This window comes from Ailuropoda melanoleuca, chromosome 20 (assembly GCF_002007445.2).
Source record: "Ailuropoda melanoleuca isolate Jingjing chromosome 20, ASM200744v2, whole genome shotgun sequence".
NCBI lineage: Eukaryota > Metazoa > Chordata > Mammalia > Carnivora > Ursidae > Ailuropoda > Ailuropoda melanoleuca.
The window spans coordinates 4,091,419-4,115,261 of record NC_048237.1 but is presented as its reverse complement, the minus strand read 5'-3'; positions in this window follow the sequence as shown (position 1 = coordinate 4,115,261).

Sequence of the window (23,843 nt, the reverse complement as noted above, 5' to 3'; positions counted from 1 at the left end):
ACTTCTCCACTCGCCCTAGCCTCTGTGTTGCTACTAGATCTTTCATGGAAGTGCGTGGGGAGAGACAGCGATGGCCCCATGTGCCCGAATACTAACACTCGGAGTGGGGTTCCACGGCATTGGGCCACCAAGCAGTTTCCAGGAGGTGGGAAACCTCTGATGACTGGGAAAAACCCTCTGATGATGGAAAACCTTTCTTTTGCAAAAATGGGATAATAAAAACTGCCAAATGTCCTGTGGAGCTCTAGCTAAATGTTTTGGATTTTAAATACAAAATATTTTAGGTTGTCCAGTCCGTCAGCAACATTTTCAACTCGACATTTTCTTTACAATGTCTCTATTTATCTTAAAAATTATTTTTACCGTGTTGATTTGCTCATCTACAAATGTATGCTGCTTCAGTAGTAGTTTAAATGTAAATTTTAATGAATGCTATGAATCAGTGCCTAATTTGCACATTTTGTTAATTACCTGTGGTTTAGGATAATCCATCCAAGATGTTCCCTATTACCCTGGATAATTAAGAGTTGACCTATTTTCAAATTTTTGCAGCTCAAATAGAATGAATTCCAGTCAATTTTCTTTCCTAATAGAAAAAACATCATTTATTTAAATAGTCTATCAGATGTAATTGGAATGTAAAATCTTGGGAAGAAAATTGACTTTCAAAGGTCATGGAATCTATCCTCCTACCCTTGGGTAGACTGTCAAACCAGCTAGAAAAGAATATTCCATCTTTTACAGCATATTTGTAAAATGTAGCCAAGAATGTGCACCAGCATGAGGAGTGACTGGTTTCTCCCTCTTCAGCATTGGAGTCGGTGACTTAAACAAAGGTCAGTCATATCAGTTGCCAGTATTTGCATATGTAGAGTTGCCAGTACTCACATGTACAAACATACATACGAATAGACCCAGACACAGCCTAGACATAGCCTCATACACAGAGGCTTGCCAATGAAGATTCGCACAGCACAGAGTGCAAAAAATTATCTGCCTCAGACAGCCTTTGACTTAATATTAAGCTGCATGTTGAGTTCTGATGCATTGAGCTTACCCTTCAGTTCCTCTGCCTGGATCTTGCTCTTCTCACACAAAATTTAACCTACCCACAGCCGTCCCCATCCCCATCCCCTAGCAACTGTCTTTTCCTGTTGATCAAATTAAAAATCCCAGAGTCATCCTTTTGCCTCTCTTTCTCTCACATCACGTATCCAGCCTATATTTATAAAATACTAAATATTTTTTGGTGGATTACAAGTATGGATACAAATTCCTCCTATCCTGCTATGCAGATGTCTTTGCAATGTGACTTTGCTCCTCCTCCCATTGAGAGAGAGTATATTTCCCCACAAGTTATATCTGGATTACCTGCGTGACTGGTTTGAAAAACAGAATGTGGCAGAAGCAATATTCTGTGACTTTGAGGTAGGTACATTGCAATATCCACATTCTCTCTCTTGAAATACTGTCCTGAAGCCACCACATAAGGAGGCTAGTTTAATCCTAGAGGATGAGAGGCTGGGTATAGGAAAGCCAAAGATTCCTGGCAGATGAAGGAACCCATCTTGGACCTTTAATCCAGACAGCCTTCCAGCAATTGCAGCCATGTGAGTATAGAAGAAACCTCAAAGGAAGCATCTGGTCAACCCACAGATTTATGATAAATAATAAATTGTTTTAAGTCACTAAGTTTTGGGAATGTGTTGCCCAGCCACTTCTCACTATCTGCACTACTACCATTTTGAATGAAACCACCACCACAATTACTTCATTGCTTCTTACCTAGCCTCCCTACCTTTGCCTTTGGCCCCTAAATTCTCAACACAGCACCCCATGTGATCCCTCCAAACTAAAAGCCAGATCATGGCCCTTCTCTGCTCCAAACCTACCAAAGGCTCTTATTTCACTCAGAGTGAGAGCCCAGATAGTTAATGTTCTACATGGCCCAACACAGTTTAGCCCCCTCACCTCCCTGACCTCATCCCTTAGTGTACTCCCTCACTCCACTCAGCTTCAGTCACATTGGCCCCTGTGCGTCCCTAAACACGCCAGACATCTTCCTTCTGCCTGCAGTGTGCCTCTCCCAAGTACGTCCATATCTCACTCACTCCCCTTCTTCAAATCTTTATTCAAATATCACCTTCTCAATGAAGCCTACCCTCACCATCTTATTTAAAATTACACTTTGCCTCTGTATCCTGCCAGGACTTCTAATTGCCCATACTCTTTCTGCATCTCTTATCACCTTCTATTATTCAATACACTTAACTTATTTATTATGTTTATTGTCTTCCTCCATGAAGGCAGCGATGTATATTTATTTTGTTCATTGATTCCTGGCATATAGAAGGCACTGGNCTCCCCTTCTTCAAATCTTTATTCAAATATCACCTTCTCAATGAAGCCTACCCTCACCATCTTATTTAAAATTACACTTTGCCTCTGTATCCTGCCAGGACTTCTAATTGCCCATACTCTTTCTGCATCTCTTATCACCTTCTATTATTCAATACACTTAACTTATTTATTATGTTTATTGTCTTCCTCCATGAAGGCAGCGATGTATATTTATTTTGTTCATTGATTCCTGGCATATAGAAGGCACTGGATGAATATTACTTGCATGAATATTCATTACATACAGGAAAGGTTATCAAAGTCTTTGATAATTCATTTTAAAAGTTTAACAAATATTAGTGATTTTCAGAAACTTCATGAGTGTTTTATTTGAATTTCCTATTTCAAATACACTTTCATCATTTTAAACAATAGTATGGAAAGCACACACACTCGAATATGGTATTGACCAAATTTTGTATTAATTAAAACAGCCTCATAGCTGTCATGTATGGAAGCATGGCAACTCTATCTTTCCCTTTTGCCCCTCCACACTTTCTGTCCTAAAGCCCCTCAATTCAGCTGAGCCTCAGCTTTCTCCAGCAAGGCTCTCATGGAATCTGCCCTGCTGCAGCCCACCCCCTCCGGTGTGCAGGGAGCTCAGGTGCCCGCAGGCAACTGCTAAAGTCATTCTCCATGGAAACAAAAGGAGGAATGACGGCATATGCATAAAACATAGAGGAGGGAGTAAAAATATTTTTTTAGAATGTGTTTGAACTTAAACGACCATCAACTTAATATACACTACTACTATACATTTAGGATGTTATATATGAACCTCATGGTAACCACACACACAAAACCTGTAATAGACATACAAAAAATAAAGAAAGCCAAACATAACACTACAGAAACTCATCAATCACNGGCATAAAACATAGAGGAAGGACTAAAAATATTTTTTTTAGAATGTGTTTGAACTTAAACGACCATCAACTTAATATACACTACTACTATACACTTAGGATGTTATATATGAACCTCATGGTAACCACAAACACAAAACCTGTAATAGACATACAAAAAATAAAGAAAGCCAAACATAACACTACAGAAACTCATCAATCACAAAGAAAGAGAGCAAGAGAAGAAGAACACAGAACTATAAAAACAACAAGAAAACAATGAACAAAATGGCAGTAAGTGCATTCCTATCAATAATGATTTTAAATATAAATGCCCTAAACGCTTCAATCAAATGACTTAGAGCGGTAGACTAGGAAAAAACAACATCCACCTATATGTTGCCTACAAGTGACTCACCTCAGACCTAAAGACACATACAGCCTGAAGTAAAGGGATGGGAAAACACTTATCATGCAAATGGAAGTGAAAAAAAAGCTGGAGTAGCAATACTTATATCACTTAGACAAAATAGATTTTAAAACAGACTGTAACAAGAGACAAAGAAGAACATTACATAGTGATAAAAGGATCAATTCAACAAGAGGATATAACAATTGTAAATATCTATGCATCCATCATTGGAGCACCTGAATATATAAAGCGAATACTAATAGGTATAAAGAGAGAAACTCATGGTAACACAATAATAGCAGGGGACTTTGATGCCCGGTTTTTATCAATGAATGGATCAAGGCAAATTAAAAAAAAAAATCAATGTCTTTGAATGACACATAAGACCGGATAGACTTCACAGACTTATACAGAGCTTTCCATCCAAAAACAACAGAATACACATTCTTTTGCAGTGCACATGGAACATTCTCAAGGAAAGATCACATGTTAGTCCACAAAACAAGTCTCAATAAATTTAAGAAGACTGTAATCATACCATGCATCTTTTCTGACCACAATGGTATGAAACTAGAAATCATTCACGAGGGAAAAAAACACAAATATGCAGAGGCTAACAAACATGATACTAAATAACCAAGGAGTCAAGAGCAAAAAAAAAATCAAAGAAGAAATAAAAAAATAGAGACAAATGAAAATAGAAACACAATGGTTCAAATCTTTGGCATACAGTATAAACATTTCTAAGAAGGTAACATACGACAATACAGGCCTACCTGAAGAAACAAACAAAGCTCAAATAAACAACCTAACCTTACAGCTGAAGGAAGTAGAAAAAGAAGACCAAACAATGCCCAAGGGGAGTAAAAGGAAGAAATAAAAATCAGAGCATAAATAAATGACAGACATTAAAAAAGAAAAATAGAAAAAAAGAAATGAAACCAAGAGCTCGTTCTTTAAAAAGACAAACAAAATGGGTAAACACTTAGCCAGACCAATTACAAAAAAAAGAGAAAGGACCCAAATAAAATCAGAAATGAGAGAAGTAACTGACACCACAGAAATTCAAAGAATTATAATACTATGAAAAATTACATGGCAAAAAATTGGACAGCCTTGGAGAGATGGATAAGTTCCTAGAAACATATGATCTTCCGAAACTGAATCAGGAAGAAATAGAAAATCTGAACAGTTACTAATAGCAAAATTGAATTGGCCATCAAAAACTACCAAAAAATAAAAGTCCAGGACCAGAAGGATTAACAGGTGAATTCTACCAAACATGTACAGTTAATACCTATCTTTCTCAAACTATTCCAAAAAATAAAAGAGGAAGGAAAGCTTCCAAATATATTCTACAAGACCAGCATTACCCTGATACCAAAATCAGACAATGACACCATACGTACAAACTACAGATCAGTATTCCTAATGAACATAAATGTAAAAATCCTCAACAAAATATTAGCAAACTGCATTCAACTATACCTTAAATAGATATTTCACTACAATCAAGTGCGATTTAGTCCAGGGATGCAAGGATAGGTCAATAATCACAAATCAATTAACATGAAATACCACATAAAATAAAGAATAAAAAACATAGGATCATCTCAATAGATACAGAAAAGCATTTGAAACAAATTCAACTTCTGTTCACAATAAAAACTCTAAACAAAGTGGGGTTAGAGGGAAAATATCTCAACATAATAAAAGTCATATATGAGAAACCCACAGCTATTATCATACTCAGTGATGAAAAACTGAGAACTTTTCCTCAAAGATCAGGAACAAGACAAGGATGTCCACTCTCAGCCCTTTCATTGAACATAATACTGGAAGTCCTAGCCACAGCAATCACACAAGAAGAAGAAATAAGACGCATCCATATTGGTAAGGAAGAAGTTAAACTGTCACTATTTGCAAATGACGTGATACCAAACGTAGGAAATCCTAAGACTCCACCAAAAAACTATTAGAAATAATGAATTCAGTAAAACATCAAGCTACAAAATTAATACCCAGAAAATGGTAGCATTTCTATACACTAATAATATAGTAGCAGGAAGAGAAATTAAGAAAACAATCCCACTTATAAAAATCTTTTTGCACCTAAAAAATAATAAAATTCCTAGAAATAAACTTAACCAAGGAGGTAAAGGACCTGTATTCTGATGACTGTAAAACATGAAAGAAATTGAAGACAACACAAATGGAAAAATACTCTAAGCTCATGAATTGGAAAAATATTATTAAAATGTCCATGCTTCCCAAAAACAATCTACAGATTCAATGTAATCTCTATCAAAATGTCAACAGCATTTTTCACAGAACTATAACAAATAATACTAAAATTTTTGTGAAATCTCAAAAGACCCCAAATAGCTAAAGCCATCTTGAGAAAGAAGAACAAACTTGGAGATATCACAATTCTAGATTTCAAGTTTTACTACAAAGCTAAAGTAATCAAAACAGTGTGGTACTGGCACAAAAATAGACACATAGATCAAGGAATAGAGAGCCAATAAATAAACCCACACTTACATAGTTAATTAATCTATGACAAAGGAAACACTATACCATGAGAAAAACATTGTCTCTTCAACAAATGGTCCTGGGAAAACTGGACAGCCACATGCAAAAAAATGAAACTGGAACACTTTTAACACCATACACAAAAATAAATTCCAAATGGAAAGTGTGAGACCTGCCTGAAACCATAAAAATCCTAGAAGAGAACACAGGTAGTTAATTTTTCTGACACTGGCCATAGCAACATTTTTCTAGATATGTCTCCTAAGGCGAGGGAAACAAAAACAGAAATAAACTATTGGGAGGGACTACATCAAAATAAAAAGCTTTTGCACAGCAAAGCAAACTATCAATAAAAAAGGCAACTTACTGAGTGGAAGAAGATATTTACAAATGACACATCCAGTAAGAAGTTAATATCCAAAATATACAAAGAACTTATACAACTCAACACTAGAAAAGCAATCCAATTTTTAAAAATGGGCAGAGGACCTGAATAGACATTCTTCCAAAGCAGACATACATAGATGGCCAAGAGACACGTGAAAAGATGCTCAACATCACTGATCATCAGGGAGATGCAAATCAAAACAACAGTGAGATATCACCTTCCACCTTCGGAGTGGATAAAATCAACAACACAAGAAACAACAAGTGTTGACGAGGATGTAGAGAAAAAGGAACCCTTGTGCACTGTTGGTGGGAATGTAAATTGGTTACAGCCACTGTGGAAAATAGTACAGAGGTTCCTGAAAAAGTTAAAAATAGAAATACCATATGATGCAATAATTCCACTACTAAGTATTTATCCAAAGTTAACCAAAACACTAATCTGAAAAGATATATGCACCCGTATGTTTACTGTGGCATTATTTATAATAGTCAAGACATGGAAGCAAGCTGAGTGACCATCAAAAGATGAATAGATAAAGATGTGGTGTGTGGGTGTGTGTGGACCCTCACACACCCCACACAGGAATTTTATATAGCCGTAAAGAAGAATGAAATCTTGCCATTGGCAAAAACATGGAAGGCCTAAGGAAATATACCACAGTGAAATAAGTCAGAGAAAGACAAATACCATATGATTTCACTTTTAAGTGGAACCTAAAAAACAAATGAATAAACAAAAAGCAGAATCAGATCTGTATATAGAGAGAGCAAACTAATAGTAGTAGAGGGAAGGGGGTGGGGAAGATGGACAAAATGGGTGAAGGAGAGTAGGAGATACAGATTTCCAGTTGTAGAATGAATAAATCAGGGGAATAATATGATTAATGATATTCTAAGAGCACTGTATGGTGACAGAGGTAGCCGCATGTGTGTGAGCATAGCCAGATGCAGAGAACCTCAACAACTACGTTGTATACCTGAAACTAACGTAACATTGTGTATCAACTATACTCGTACAAAAAAAAAAAAATTTAAAAAAAGGAGAAAGCCAAGAAGAAACAAAAATCAGGGAACTAGACACAGCATCTGGAAACCAGGAGAAGGCAACTGAAATTCCCAGAATGATGGCAAAGGGACGTTCCAGAAGTACCAGCAGGAATGCAGTCTACATGTCTCCAGAAGAAAAGGAAAAAAAAAAAAAAAAAAAAAAAAAAAGGAGCTGATTAGCTGACGGATTTGACCATGTGTAAAATTATATTGAGAGGCATTTTAAAAACTGCTGGAAAGTGTGGGAGGACCCAGTCTTAGATTGAAGAAAAACAGAGTAAAGAAAAAAATGAAACAATTATTAGCTACAGAAAAAATGATAATGTTGCATACTTGAAATAAATATAACAAAACTCACTCTCTTATCTATGAAGCTCCTTCCAGCAAACATCATACTTAACGGTAAAACATTAAAATCATTCTTGAAATCAACCATTAGACAAAGATGTTTGCTGTTACCTCCTATATTTAAGTTTTTTTGTTTTGGGTTTTGATTTTGGGTTTTTTCGAGAGAGTGCTAGAGTATGTGTGCAAGCATGGGGAGGGGATGGGCAGAGGGAGAGCAAGAGAAAGAATCCCAAGCAAACGTTTAGCCCAGTGTGCAGCCTGACATGGGGCTCAATCTCACAACCCTGAGATCAAGACCTGAGCTGAAATCAAGAGTCAGCTGCTCAACCAGAGCCACGCAGGTGCCCCCACATCTATTTAGTTTTGAACTGGAGATCCTAGCTAATGCACTAATGCAAGGAAGAGAAATAAAGATATAAGATTAGTAGGGAAAAAATACTATTGTCATTATTTGCAAACAACCTAGTTTTGTACATAGAAAATCCAAAGAGTCTACAGGCAAAATACTAAAATTCATAAGGAATTTTAGGAAGGTATCTAGATACAAAGTCAATGTACAAAAAAATTGTGTTCCCTACATACAAGCAACAAACAACCAGAAAATACGATGTTTAAAGTTCTACCCTAATAGCATCAAAAAATTTAAATACTAGGAATAAGTCTAATAAAAATTATACAAGACGTCTGCCTACAAAATAAGGGAGAAATTAAAGCTACTTATATGAAGAGTAAAGTATACTATGTTTGTGGATTGGAAAGCTCAATATGGTAAAGTTTCAGATCTCCTCAAATTGCTCTGTAAATTCAGTGCAATTCCAACTAAAATTCCTGCAGGGTTTTGCTGTCATTCTTGATATTGACAAGCTGATCGTAAAATGTGTATGGACATAAGAAGGTCTAAGAACATTCAAAATAATCTTGAAAAAAATTAAGTCAGAGGACTTTCAAAAAGCAAGGATTAATATTAAGTCACAGTAATTATGGCAGTGTAGAAAGGATACAAGGACAGAGAAATAGAAAGATGAAACGAGACAGAGTCCAGACACAGACCCACAAATACACGGTAGGCTAACATACAACAAAGTGCCACTACAGTATAGTGGGAAAGAATGACCTTTTCAATAAGTGGTGCTGACTAAAATAAAACAAGTTTTTTAAAAGAATCCCACAGGATAAACAGACAATTGAGAAAGCAACAGAGATAAAGAAAGTGTTTTAGTGTTTTTGGTTCTGCTGTGGATAACTTTTCATCAACTATCAGTGAAGTGTGGCTTTTGACCCTAAGAGAGAGACTCATTGCATTTGCTTCCTTTTTTAAGCCCGTCTTTGATTTTTGCAGAAAAAGAACCAACCAACAGTACGTAAAATATTTTCAGGTAATGGAGGACTCTGGAGGAATTTAGGTGAACATATTTTGCTGAATTTTGATACATCTCTTGGCAAATCCTAGCTGTTCTAAAACTCACTCCATTCTCCTAAAGTTTATTCCTGATTTCCTGGTGATAAAGAAATACTCTTTATTCTATTACTTTTAAGAATGGTGCTTAAGGGATAAATATGTTCCAAATCTGAAATGTTAACTTCTGTGTATAGCAGTTTTCTTACTTTTCTTTCTGAAAAAAAAAAAAATGCTATCATTTGCTCATTTTTCTTTTAAACCATTTTTTGAAGTAATATGAAAAACTCCTTTCTTCCAAACTTAAAGCCCACGAAAAAATGATTTCTGCTCTCCTCACCCCATTCCCATGGAGTTCCCAATCAAATTTGAGAATTTATCAAAGGAAATGTAGGCTTCAAAAAGAACACAGTGTAAATGACTCTGATTTTTCTCTACCCAAAACTCATAAAATCAACTTTGAAAACCCTTGAACCTCTGCATATTTGAAATGCTAGCACCTAGTACAGTGCCATGCTCCCTGCAGGCACTCAATAAATGTTAACTGAATTGAATTTAAATTTAATTTGAAGTCTTGGAGGGAACTAAATTTACCACTTTTTCGTAGCTTTTCACTTTACACCAAGGAGTCTTTTCCCTGGATTTATTGTAAATTAATTTCAGAACTTAATGTTTCAATGAAGGCAAAGCAACTCAATACACAGCTTGACAAAGCAGAAAATAAAAAGTCTCCCTGTGATAATCAAACTGCTTGGGTACCTTTGCAATAATACTCCTCACAGAAAATCAAATGGATCATAGTCGATACGTTTAGCATATTCTAGTCATCACAGTAATAGCTCTTTTTAAATGGGTTCCAAAGGGAAATGCTATTGAGTATTTCATGGGTTCACAGTACCAGTTTTGCTAGAGAATATTCATGGAGCCTCCTGCAGTGCCTTTATAAAAGCCGGTAACCACTCAAACTCTCTTTGACTAACACTGAAATAGTAAGGACAGATCTTCAGCCCTTTTCACAATGGTACTGAGCCTGTTTCCTCTATCTTTGTCTTCACTTGATTTATTTTTGCCGAGTAGCTCATTCATTCTCCAGAATGAATCATCTTCCCATGAAACAGAAGATGACCTGAGCTGGAAGATCAAGTTCTGCCGAGCCAGAGGACTGGTGGATAAGACATTTCCTCCCTCCATCACCCTACCTCTCACTCTGGGTCTGCAGGTCTCTTGTTTCTCCTCCCGAAGGTGTGTGTATGCGGGAGGGGGGGTACATGGAAGAGAGGATTCGTGAAGATGGCAAAAATGGGGCTATACAGAATTTTCTCACACTGATTTTCTGGTTCCAGTATAAAAGGTCAAATATGAAAGAAAGTCTTTCCACCCTTGTGCACGTTGCCCAGGAGAAAGAAAAGAACTAGGTGTTCTCTCTTTAATCTCAGGTAGCACAATGAGAGCAATCTGGGACTTGGAAGAAGACCAGAGGACTGAGATACTCCTACCACTTTTATAGGGGTTCTTACAAATAAAATTCAGAGACTCATCACTTTGTGCAAGGAAAAAATGTGAAAATAAATACGTAATGGAGATGTGTCCAGAACTGTGGGCAGTCTCTCTTCTTACCTTAAGCCCACTGAAAGCAGGTCTCCAAAGCAAATCCAACTCTACAAATCATTAGGGAGTATCTGAGATTTACTGGAAACTGAATAAGGAGTCTGGGAAATGGTTACAAGACATACTATATGTAAAAATGTTACTTAAAGCCCTATTAAACATCTCTGTGGTACCCTGTGGTAGCCCATGCCCAAGCCCATGCCCAGTGATCCACATTCCCTGACATCTACACCCTTGTGTACTCCCAGTCCACACTGAATCAGAGCCGATCTGAGTGATCAGCAATGATAGTAATGGCATGCTATTTCTGAGGCTATCATAAAAGGCATTATATTTCCAACGTGGCCTCTTAGACAGCACCCTCTGGGGAAAGCTGGCTACCACATCATGTGGATGCTCCAGTGGCTCCATGGAGCGGCCCATATAAAGAACTGGGGCCTCCAGCCAATAGTCGGCACTAATTTACTGGCTATGCTAGTAGAGTGCTCCAGCCCAATCGAACTGTCAGATGACCACAGCTAAGATAAGAATTCAACAGTATGTTACTCCAGTATATTCCTTTAAGAACTATGGGTTGTAAAGGGGCTATCCTTATATTCGCATGGGTTCTTTCACATTTATACTTGAAAAACATGAACAAAAATGGGGGCAACCCTGATTTTAAAATACTTGGCTATGAAGCCTATCCATCTTTCAGTTACTTTTAAGATAGAGTAATGACTGGTGATGGGTAGTAAGGAGGGCACGTATTGCATGGTGCGCTGGGTGTTATACACAACTAATGAATCATCGAACTTTACATCGGAAACCGGGGATGCACTGTATGGTGACTAACATAATATAATAAAAAAATATTAAAAATAAATAAATAAAAATAAAATTTAAAAAAAAGAATAATGAAATCCATGTATCCATTTAAATGATATGAGTAATGCTTAAAATTTTTCATTGCTTGAAAAGGAGACTTTAATATCTAGTATGCACAATAGACTCAATTCCAAGCGATATTCGGCCTGAAAAAGCATCCCAAGTATTAAGTTTATCCAATGTAAGGATCGCATTACACCGTATTTTTAAAAAATTTTCCCCCAGCAAATGAAGTGAAAGTGTAGCATATAATTTCTATTTTTCTATTTTCTGTATAGTTTCTATTTTTCTGCCTTCATAAAATTAAATATCCACTTCAAGAGAGGGGAAAAAATGGTGTCCGGATATTTTTAAAAGTCACATGAGTTAACAACCCTTTACAAAGAAAATATCAACATTGGCAGAATAATAATAACCAAAATAATAACAGATCTCAAATGAATAACGTGCATTCAAAATATTCACTATTTTAGGGGCACTTGTGTAGGTCAGTTGGTTAAGTGTCCAACTCTTGGTTTCGGCTCAGGTCATGATCTCGGGGTTGTATGATCGAGCCCCGCTCTGTGCTCTGCTTGTCCTGTCCCCTCTGCTGTTCCCCTGACTCGTGCTCTCTCTCTCTCTCAAATAAATGAATGAGTGAAATATTCACTATTTTACTCTAAATGTCACAACTAAAGTGAAAATCTCATGCAGCATCAGAAACTGTAAAAATATTGTTTGCATTGAACTTTTAGCAAATTGACTGTTTTAACCAGCTCCGAATGTCCTTACAACTTCTTAATTCATAATTTTTCTAAGTTCTAACCATTATATCTGATATTTTGCTATTTCCACTAGCTTTACCATCCCAGTTGCTTTTCACCAACTGACTCCTCATCAATTTTTCACAACATCCACATACAAATGAGAAAGCCAACCATCCACCAAACTGTGGGGTAAGTAACAGGAATGGTTAGATAAACACAGCAGAGTCCTTTCATTACAGAGTTGTATATGGGAGGAGATCAAGAGAATAGATCACAGTAAGTCCACCCAGAGGTATATAACCATCAACAAAAAAACAAGCAGGCACAGTTTCTGAATGACAGGCTAACCTTCTCTTCCCACATATGCACAAACACAAGACTGATTGGTATGTAGGAAAAAATATATTCAGCATTACTCAGAATTAAAGAAATGCAAATTTAAAAAATTAGACATAATTTCTGTAACCTTCAAACTGGCACAAATCAAAAAGTTTTAAAGTATAAAAGGTTAGCAAAAGTTAATGGAAGTAGGCAATCTCCTATCCTTCTGTTCAGAGTATAAATATGGCAGTTTCATATTTTTAAGTGCAAATATTCCTTGTCTCAGAAATTCCACTATTAGGCATCTGCCTTGCAGATATACTCACAAAAATTTACATCATGGTGTATGTATAGATAACATTCATCTCATTATCTGTATAAGAGCACAAATAAATAAAACCTAGACACAAACTATCGCTAATGTTTGGTTAACTAATTTTTTTAAAGATTTTATTTATTTATTTGAAAGAGAGAGAGACAGCCAGCGAGACAGGGAACACAAGCAGGGGGAGTGGGAGAGGAAGAAGCAGGCTCCCAGCAGAGGAGCCTGATGTGGGGCTCGATCCCAGGACCCCAGGATCATGCCCCGAGCCGAAGGCAGACGCTCAACGACTGAGCCACCCAGGTGCCCCTGGTTAACTAATCATTAAACACAAATGGAATACTATTCAACCATTGAACAAGAACTGAGTGTATCTGTTTGTGCTCTAAAAATACTCTAAATATACCATGAGGTGAAATCTGATGTGAAACAGGAAGATCCTGTCTGTGACATTTTAAAGTATACGTATGTGTGTGTATAGAGACTATATATAAACTATAGCTACCTACTATGTATGTACTATGTATAATTATAGTCTGAATATAATATATACAATATATAGCCTATACACATTAAATATATTCTGTATATAACATATACTACCTGTGGTATATACCCATAGTGTATACAGAATACATATCACCATATATATGTGTGGCTACTATATCTAGCCGGGATATGTATATGTAGATAGGTAGATATATGTATATACACACACACGTGTGTGTGTATGTATTTGTGGACCATGCCTAAAATGCATCTGGAAGGTGACTTTGTGTAGAGAAACTAATTCTAATTTTTTTATTTTTCTGTATCCGGCATTATTTTTCTGTATTCAGCATTTTGTATAATTTGTATTTAAGAATGAAAGCTCAGAAATAATTCCGGAAGTAGCAATGAAACACTAGGAAGATGTAGGACCCACTCACTCATTTACTCTGAGATAGAAGCCCCCTAATAATTAAGAGCTGAGATATCCAATCTCCTTAGTAATAGAGGCTTCCCCAGTGTTTCCTAGGCCATGGAGTTGTCTGGCAATTAACTAATGTCCAATAATGATCTGGAAATTAGTAGATTCATCACATGTGCCGCTTCTGCCACCAAACTAATGGTTTGTTTAACAAATGGCTGATGTCTCCATTAGAGAGGCTCCTTTGTTTCTAAACAGCATTTGTTGCATTTGGCAAGTGCCCCAGCGTGGGTATTTGCTGGCTGGCAGGGTTTGATTCCTACAATAGCAAAACTGTGCTCTACAGTGCAGGGCAGTGGCAGGGAGCTGTACAAGAAGGTCCCCAAATTCTGAAGGTTTGGGGCGGGGGGTTCCATTGTAGAGCAGACCTGAGGCTTAACTTGCTTCCCCTGCTGGCCTGCCATTCATTCATTCATTCATTCACTCATTCATTCAGCAGGTGTTAACTGAGCACACACTATGTGCAGACAATATTCGAGGAATTAGAAATGACTAAAACCAAGGAAAATCCTGCCTTCTGGAGCTTATGTTCTAGTGGACTGATGGATAAAATAAGAAATTAGAAAATACTTAATTATACCATGTTTGATAAGTGTGTGAAGAAAATAAAGTAGGAAAGGGACTTAATTTAATGGCCCTCCCTGAGAAGGTGATCTTCAAGTAAAGATCCAAAGGAGGTGATGAAGCAAGCCTCAAGATATCTGAGAAGAAGAATGTCCCAGACAAAGCAAATAGCAAGGGAGAAAGCCCTTCCAGGAGGGTGTGCTGGAATGTTTGGGGTACAGCAAGAACAACTAGGAAGTAAGCTAGAAGATGAGGTGAAACAAGATACCTGGTTGGAATTCATGAGTCCACACTAGGTAAGGCCTTATAGATCATTGTAGCTACTTAGACTTTTTCTCTAGGTAGGATGAAAATATACTGAAAGGTTTGAGCCAGAAAGCAACCAGACACAACATACGTTTTTAAAGAATTGCTATAGCTCAGCGGCTCTAAATTGAAGGTAAGTCCCCCTCCTCCACCAGTCAGGGGACATTTGGCAATGTCTGGGGACACTTCTGACTGGACGCCTTGGGGCAGGAAGTTGTGCTACTTTAAGCCTGTGAAGCATCCTGCAACTCCCCACAACAAAAAATTATCTGGCCCAGAATGTCAGCAGGTGTCCAGGTTAAGAAAACCTGTGTTGGGCTGTGAGTAGAACACAAGGACAGAAGGGCAGCAAACAGGAAGCAAAACAATCAATAACATAAACCAGATGGGAGAGTACGGCTTGGACTAGCTGGTAGAGGGGACAGGAAGTGGTTACTTCTGAGCATAGATTCCATATGGCTGGTAAATGACCGGATGTAAGGTATAAGAGAGAGGAGGCAATGGTGAGGGTGAGATCCTTGGTCTCGCCCTGCCTTCTGAACCTTGTCTTCTTCAAACTCTGAGGTCTTCACTCACTAATGTTCTTCACCTCCCTATCCTCCCCGTTAATGCCACCACTCTGCCTGCCACATCGGGGTTCCACACCGTGGTGTCTAACTTTTATCCTCAGGGTCACACTGCACTTCACACCCTTTCTGCTCCTCCAACGCTGTGCCAGAGCACAGCTGCTCAGTCTACACCCAGACTGCTGCAACACCGCTTTTCATGACATCACACTATTGATCCAGAGTGCTCGGCTCCCTGCAGCAAATCCCCAAACAATGCCACAGTGAAGACTTGCCAGTTTAATTTCTAAACCTTCTTCCCATTCACCATCCATTCCAAACATGCTGACTTGGCCATCTTCCACATGGACCTCATTTAATTTCCTTCCTCTGGAACTTCCTCTTTCTCCTTACCTCTAAAATGGTTTGAGAATCTGACCTATTACAAAATCTGACTCGATCAATACCCATCTTTCTAAGAAGGCTTCCACAATTCAGCCTGGGTAATTTTGTTCACACCTCTACTGGGAAGTTGGCTAGATGACTGCTTTGGTGGGTTGCTTTGAAAATTATTGTTCTGCTGATTTCCCGCATATGCCAGAATCTTCTGCAAATATCATGAAGAGAAAAAAAATCATGTATTCTGTTCTCTTCTTCTTCCCTAGGATTCTGTGTAGCACTGTCCATACAGGAGAAATGAATTAACTGCCTTGACTTACAGACCGATGAAAGAAATCCTGCCCTATATTTATAACATTTTTATAACATTTTGCCTCAGACATGTACCTCATCCCATCCATAGCCTGGTCTCCTCTCCTCCAGTTACCTTGTCCTCCACCTGCTTCTGCCACTCACTCTCAAGGCCACCCTCACTACTGTCATTGTCAACAAACACCACTCGACTGTCCTATCATAGCCTCCTAATTGGTCTCCCTGTTTCCCCCGCTCCTTGCTCCTCTACAGTCTACTCTAAACACAGCAACCAGAGGGGCACACAGGTTAGAGCACATCAATTCTGCTCAAAATCTTCCAGCAGCTCCCATCTCAGAACACAAGACAAAGTCCTTACAATCACATCCAAGATCTTATTAGATTTTGACCCCTGTTATTTCTCTGGTCTCATCTACTTCTCCCCATCACTCTGCTCCAACCAGCCTGACCTTCTCGGTGTTCCCCGGCATACCCAGCATGCTCGGCCTCCATGCTTCTGTAATGCTGTTCCCTTTGTTAAAATGCTCTTCCCCGAAATAACTTACTTCCGTATGTGTCACTTCAACCATCCATTCTCATTCCGATTAATGAAGTTGTACCTCCCACGATACACCTTTCCCTCTGTCCTTGTTTTTTCTTTATAGAACCTACCAGCATCTGATGTCCACACAACATACTTATTCTTTTTATTATTTACTGTCTTTCTCCCTCCAACAACAGAGACTCCATAGGGCAGGGATTTTGAATGTTTTCTTCACTATAACCTCAGCATCCAGAGCAAGGTCTGGAAGGCTCTCAATGAATAGTTGTTGAGTAGATGTTGCCTACAGCATCAGGACCAGTGCCCAGGCTTATGCCTTTGCACACACGCTTGTGTGCACGCACACACATACACACATGCATGCACACATATAAAGTGGGGCCACAGCTGCACTGATGGAAAGATAAAAGCCTTCAGAAACCTCCCTTTTTCTCTGACTCTTGGCTTTGCACTGAGTTTGCTCCTTAATTCAGACTATGGCACTGGAGGAGATAATGCTAAGTGAAATAAGTCAAGCAGAGAAAGACAATTATCATATGATTTCTCTCATCTATGGAACATAAGAACTAGGATGATCAGTAGGGGAAGAAAGGGATAAAGAAAGGGGGGTAATCAGAAGGGGGAATGAAACATGAGAGACTATGGACTATGAGAAACAAACTGGGGGCCTCAGAGGGGAGGGGGCGTGGGGGAATGGGATAGACCGGTAATGGGTAGTAAGGAGGGCACGTATTGCATGGTGCACTGGGTGTTATACACGACTAATGAATCATCGAGCTTTACATCGGAAGCCGGGGATGTACTGTATGGTGACTAACATAATAAAAAATCATTAAAAAAAAAAAAGACTATGGAAATCATACCTGCACAAAGGAATGACCAAGTCATACTCTCTGTTGATTCACTTCTTTAGACAAAGTCCACTCCTGAAATGCCTGAGTTTTCTACATACTCACATCACCAACTTTGCAAAGCCTGAAGTTTCAAGCCTTTGCAACCAGAGATCCAAATAGCATCCTCATCTCCTTGATAAAAAGAAATAACTGGCTTTATCTCTGATAGGCTATGGAATTGACTTTTATGCATTAGTCATTCAACCCTGAATTGAATTTTGACAGGCTCTGCAGTGTATTAAATTGCTCCCGCAAGGATGAGAAGTGTACATTCCTTATTAAATGTGTAACAGAACTCAATAATGCCTGTCATTTTTCACTGCAGAGATGAACTTGAATTAAAGCAGAATTAATTCAGCTAACTTAAGCAGAAGTCTAATACCAAGTTTATTTCAGTTAAGGTATAAGACAAATAAATCAAATTCTTATGCAAAGTTCTGTAGTAGTTCAAACAATAATCTGATTCAAAATGATAGCTAGAAATATGTCAAAATCAAGAATTTTATGACTCCTTTACAGTCTACAGAAAAGCTTAGATGAATGGCACATGTTAAAAAGAAATGAACTATATTTTTAGAAAGGACATATAGTTGAAGAAATTAGCCTGTCCTTAAAGACAGCTCTGCTATATATTCAGAGGCAACTGGGTAGACAACTAAGGCATAGGTAGAGCAGGCGTCTAACATTTATTGAGCACCTACTATGTGCCAGGTACTGTCCTAGGCACTTGACATTCATTATCTTGGTCCTTGTAAGAAAAAATAATGAAGTACTCCATTTTACAAACAATTTAAGAGACCCGCATTTAATTATTTGCAGCCAGTGTTTGAACCCAGGTCTGTGTGAGTCCAAAGCTATATCACCTTCCAGCTGTCTCCATAATCACGCACCTAGTGGAATGTGTCAGAAAGAAGAGGCAGACGACAAAAATGGTGGAAGGTGAGTGACTACAGAGCTGAGTAGGAAGAACTCCGAGCTAGAAATCAGGGCATAGTGTGCTAAATGACTTTGGATATCTTCTTCCTTTATCTCCCCATCTATAAGTTAAGAAAATACTTCACTGTATACAATGAGGTGTTATAAAATAACGCTAAGACAATATGTAATTAATTTGCTTGTGATGGGCTTCCTGCCTTGGTAAGAGCTTGGATCAGGTTTCCCCTATGGTCCTGCCCATTCTAAGACATGGAGCTCCTAAGATTGTATGATTAATGTGGAGATGAATCACTTTCCGAAGTAACTTTCTAAAGTAAAGCTTAGGGGCGCCTGGGTGGCACAGTCAGTTAAGCAACTGACTCTTGTTTTGGGCTCAGGTCATGATCTCAGGGTCCTGGGACTGAGCTCTGCACCCAGCCGTGCTTTGGACTCTGGGCTCAGTGGGGAGTCTGAAGAGTCTGCTTCTCTCCTTCTCCCTCTGCCCCACCCCGTGCTTGCACACACGAACTCATTCTCTAATAAATAAATAAATAAATAAATAAATAAGTAAAAAAATAAAGTAACCAATCACCCCCAATCTGTTTATATATACACACATATATATTCTTCCATAATCCTATACCTCTATATACTTCTACTTGGTTCATAAAGAGTTAATAGCAATGGGTTCAATGCTGAACAAGCTCAAAGGTTTTAAACAAGCCCTTTGCTGTTACATTATTTTTAAGTTTATAACCACATATCCTGAATCCATAAATATTGAACACCTCCTCAATCTTCTTTCAAGTTCTCCTTAGGTCACTCATTACAACCCTTTAATGAACATCTCACTACATATTTAAATATGTGAATCCCTTTACTTGTCCCTCTTGTCTCACTTTTTATGTCTAATTTTGCTTTTCTGTGTGTAGGACTTAAATACCCCCACCCAGTCATTCTATCCTTTAGTGCACTGTACCATTCACTAAGCCCTCGCCTTTGTAGATTTCAGTCTAATTTCATCAGCTGTGTATTTGCTACATACCATACTACCCCCCCAACACACACACACACACACACACACACACACACACACACACACAGAGTCATGGTTCACCTTTTTTTCATTAGTGAACCTCATTTAACCTGATGAATTATTGTTATACGGAACTGGTCTTGGGCAAAGTGATATGGCAGCTGCATTTTGCTTTTACCAAATCCCTACTTTCCTTTATTTGAATTTTCCCACTACCCCATAGCACCAGCAGCCTTCACAACTCCCCAGCCATCCAGCACCATCAAAGCCCTTATATCAGACCTGTGATCTGCCGATACCAACCTTAGCCCCTGATCCTTGCTTTTCTCTTCTTCCTCTTCCCAAAGGAGATCTACTCTGTGTCTCATTCTGTCTGTGCCTGGGTCTCTGATAAACCAAAATATGTCAACTGAACTGCTAGGACTTTTTATCCAAACAAAATATCTATTCTTTACTGGTAATCATCTAACCCCTTAGAGGGAAAAAAAAAAAAAAGAAAACAAGTTTGAAAACACCAAGTGACACATCAATCAATCAAGAACCATTTTAGCACAGATGAGCTATGCATCACCGAGCCCCACCTCTAGATGATTGCCACTCCACCTCCTTACACTTCGGGCCAGAATTGGCAAACTTTCATCCATGCTCCCTGGTAGTACCATTTGAATGCATTTCACTGTCCATAGCTCACTTCTAGGTTCCTAGTTTCCCCTTTGTGTCCTTGTTATCTAATTACCAAGTCAGATCTGCAGAAGCATGGACAGTGAATACCTGATGCTGAGTGAACGGGAGCATCAAATTCACTCTAACTTTAATGCTACTCAGCTCTGTTAAGTATAGACGGGAATCCTAAGCTCATCATTTCTCCCTAACTGTCCTGCTGGACTTCTGAGAGTGACTTATCTTTGGATTCTCAATTCCTGGGCTGTGACCAACTGTTGGGACCACCATGGCCTCTTTCTGGGCCCCTAATGCAACTGCTCACCCGATTCAATCCACCCTTTGGATACCAAGTTCCATTTGGACCTACTAACCTCTCCAAGATTGCTTTCTCACCCCAACCATTCCAGATCTTGCCCTTCGCTTAATAAGTCTGCTTATAGTTCTTAATCACTCTTAATCTATCCCTCTTACTGTAATTAAAGAAGCTCTACACCCTGCTAGTTCCCAGAGAGAACAGTCTTACCTTCCACATTAGGGTTCCATGACCACCTAATCAAAGACCAGGACATCTGAATCCATATAGCACCTTCTTCTACTCTGTCCATCTCATTTCCCCAGGATTGCTCCCAAATGCTCTACTATGAATTAATTTGAGAACATAAATCAGTCCATTTCTTCTGAAGTCAATGAATCTGAAGATTGTTCTAATGGCCTGGGCACTTGGCCACAGTGATGTTAGTCCTTATGTGCAATTCATATCTAATTGGTCAATAATAGAAGATTGCTAGGAAGTGATAAAGAAGGGGAAAATCTTATGAATTTTTAAAAAGTGATCTTAAAGATTTATTCAAAAAGGTACTCAAAAGTATAGGGCTAGGTAAGCCTAATTACACACCCACCTAAAGCAAAAACATATAAATCATATATGCTTTATAACCTATGTATCTCTACACTCTTCAAGGAACTCTCACATAAAATTCTAATAAAATTTATTTCCCCACTCAATGATGTAGACTATATCCACAATATAACCTTGGGAAACAACGTCATAACCTAGGACCTTTCCCGACACATCGCATCTTACACAGCTAAGCCCTATAAGGATGTTTTCTCCTCTGGGTTTGCTGCCTCCCAAGAAGTGCAGGTGATCGCAAGCTATTCATCTTCATTTCCAAAGCACTCTGGGAGATCAGGAGAGATGAGAATTGATTAATGTTCTCTATGGAAAGTTCAATAACTGTTTAATCACAGCTTGGAAATAAAGCAATGCTTCTGATCTTTTACAAATTAATTTAACGTTGCATTAAAAATAAAATAGGCCGTAAATTGTGCTGTGCAGGGATAATCAATGGCTCATTATCTTTGCTTCCAGCAAAATGCACTGATTCTTTTAAAGCCATTAATGAGCAATATTGGGCAGTACACAGCTGCAAATGTGTTCAAGTATTATTGATCCTACATCTATAAAACTAATCTCATCTGGGCAGAATTTATGAACAATAATAATGCAAACTGTTCTGCAGTCCATACTAAAGAAATAAAGAAGAAAATTCATGTGCATAAGACAAGATTATATGATCACTGGGGAGAAACAATTTCTGAACTCTTATTATATTCTGCTACCAGCATATCATGGCACTTAATCACTGTTAAATACAAATCTAATAAAAGGAGATCATCAGTGGTGACCAATGAAATGTTAACAGAGTCTTTCCAAATAACCAAACCATTATGACAATTCTGTAATTTGGATTGATGTCACCACTTTCCTTAGGCATTGCAAATTATCTGTAAGGTTACTTCTATATTATTTCATATTTTATGATATAATACTTATAAATATTTTGCTACTAAAACAGAAACATTGAGTTAATAGATTGTTCTCATTTTCCAACTTTATAAAATATATGTGTTGTCCATGGGTCTAACTGCACATTAGATCCCTCTCCCTTGATTGTCTGTGAAGCCCCTCAAACCTATCACGTCCAAAGCTCTTGGGCTAGCTCCTGGGGAGGTGGGGTACCAGGGGAGTCTTGGGACCTCCAAGACTGGCCCTCACAGCTTCTTTAGAGGAAGAATGGTGGGAAAATGGGGACTCCCCCTGAATGGGAAAGAAGGGAAAACAGGAATCTAACCACTTCCATATGTATCTTATTTTTATGTCCCATTTTATCCTCATTGCTGCAAAACAAGTACAACTAAATTATTCTCAGGCAACACAAAAGACTAGCTGACAAAGAAACTAGAAGTAATCACTAAAATGCATCATTACAAAGAGATCACATTTCGCCGAAAGCTTCCACACTAGTTCTCTTCCCTGCTTTTATGGGACTGCCCCAGCTTTGTGGGGCACGGTGCTGAAACACAAGTATTTAACATTTTCCTTCTGCTACCTACTCTCATGTCAAATAGCAGAAATGAGAAAGAACAACAATCTAGATAATACAAACATGTAGGGATTCCCAAAATTTGCTAAGTCTTCTTAAAAGCCCTCTCTCAAAATTGTCAACAACGAATCATACCGCACCTTCAGGGGTCTAGGATCACTGCTGTTAACAACGCCAGCCTGCTGGCCAGAAAGCTCAGAGCCAGAGAGCAGAACCTGATTTTTCCTCTTAACATTTTAAGGCCCCAGGTTAGTGACACTTCCCAATCTAGCAATGGTAGGAAGAGATGTAACTGACACTTGGCATCCGATTTCCTTATACAGTGCCTAATTCTAAAAGACTGTTCTTGCCTATTTATTTTAAAAAAATCATATTTTTATTACAGGCACACAAGCAAAATCTCACTCCCAGCAGTTCCTCTAAAAGATTGTCAAACTTGTTATTTGTCAAACTGTCAAGCAGTGTTTCAGAGACGGGTTAGGTCAACACTCAGTCACACCTGGCAGGTGTCAATCTAAGAACACCTGAGTTTCTCAGGAATGGACAAAAGGGGAGGTAACTTCAGAGGCTAAGTAAGGTCAAAGGCAGGACCTGAGCCTCCTAGGTAAGACATCAATCCAAACTGGGGAATGGAACCTTCTCCCTGAAGCAGAGCCATCCTCCGGCTCATCCATGAGGGGGCAGCAGAGGGACGGCCAGGTCTCCCGTGGTACCAAGGGGCACACCCAGGATAAAAGAGGATTCCTCTTTCTCACCCAGGGGCTTGCAAGACAAAGCCCCCTGTGCCACTTCCTGCTCTGGACAGCAGTTGGATGTCACAGTCTCACAGGCAGGGAGACAAGCAGGTGGGAGTGTCTGAGGTCACATAAACTTGTGAAGACTTCTGGGCCTAATCCTAAATTTTGTTTTAATCATAAATTCTTTCATTAAATTAAACTTGGCATTGGCCAGTTTAGTTTGGATAACTAAGGTGCCAGAGCAAGGACTTAAGCTGGGTAACAACTTTGAATTACAAAACCTCTACAACTCTTCTTATGGCTTCATACGAATGAAAATTACTCATGAATCTTGTTTT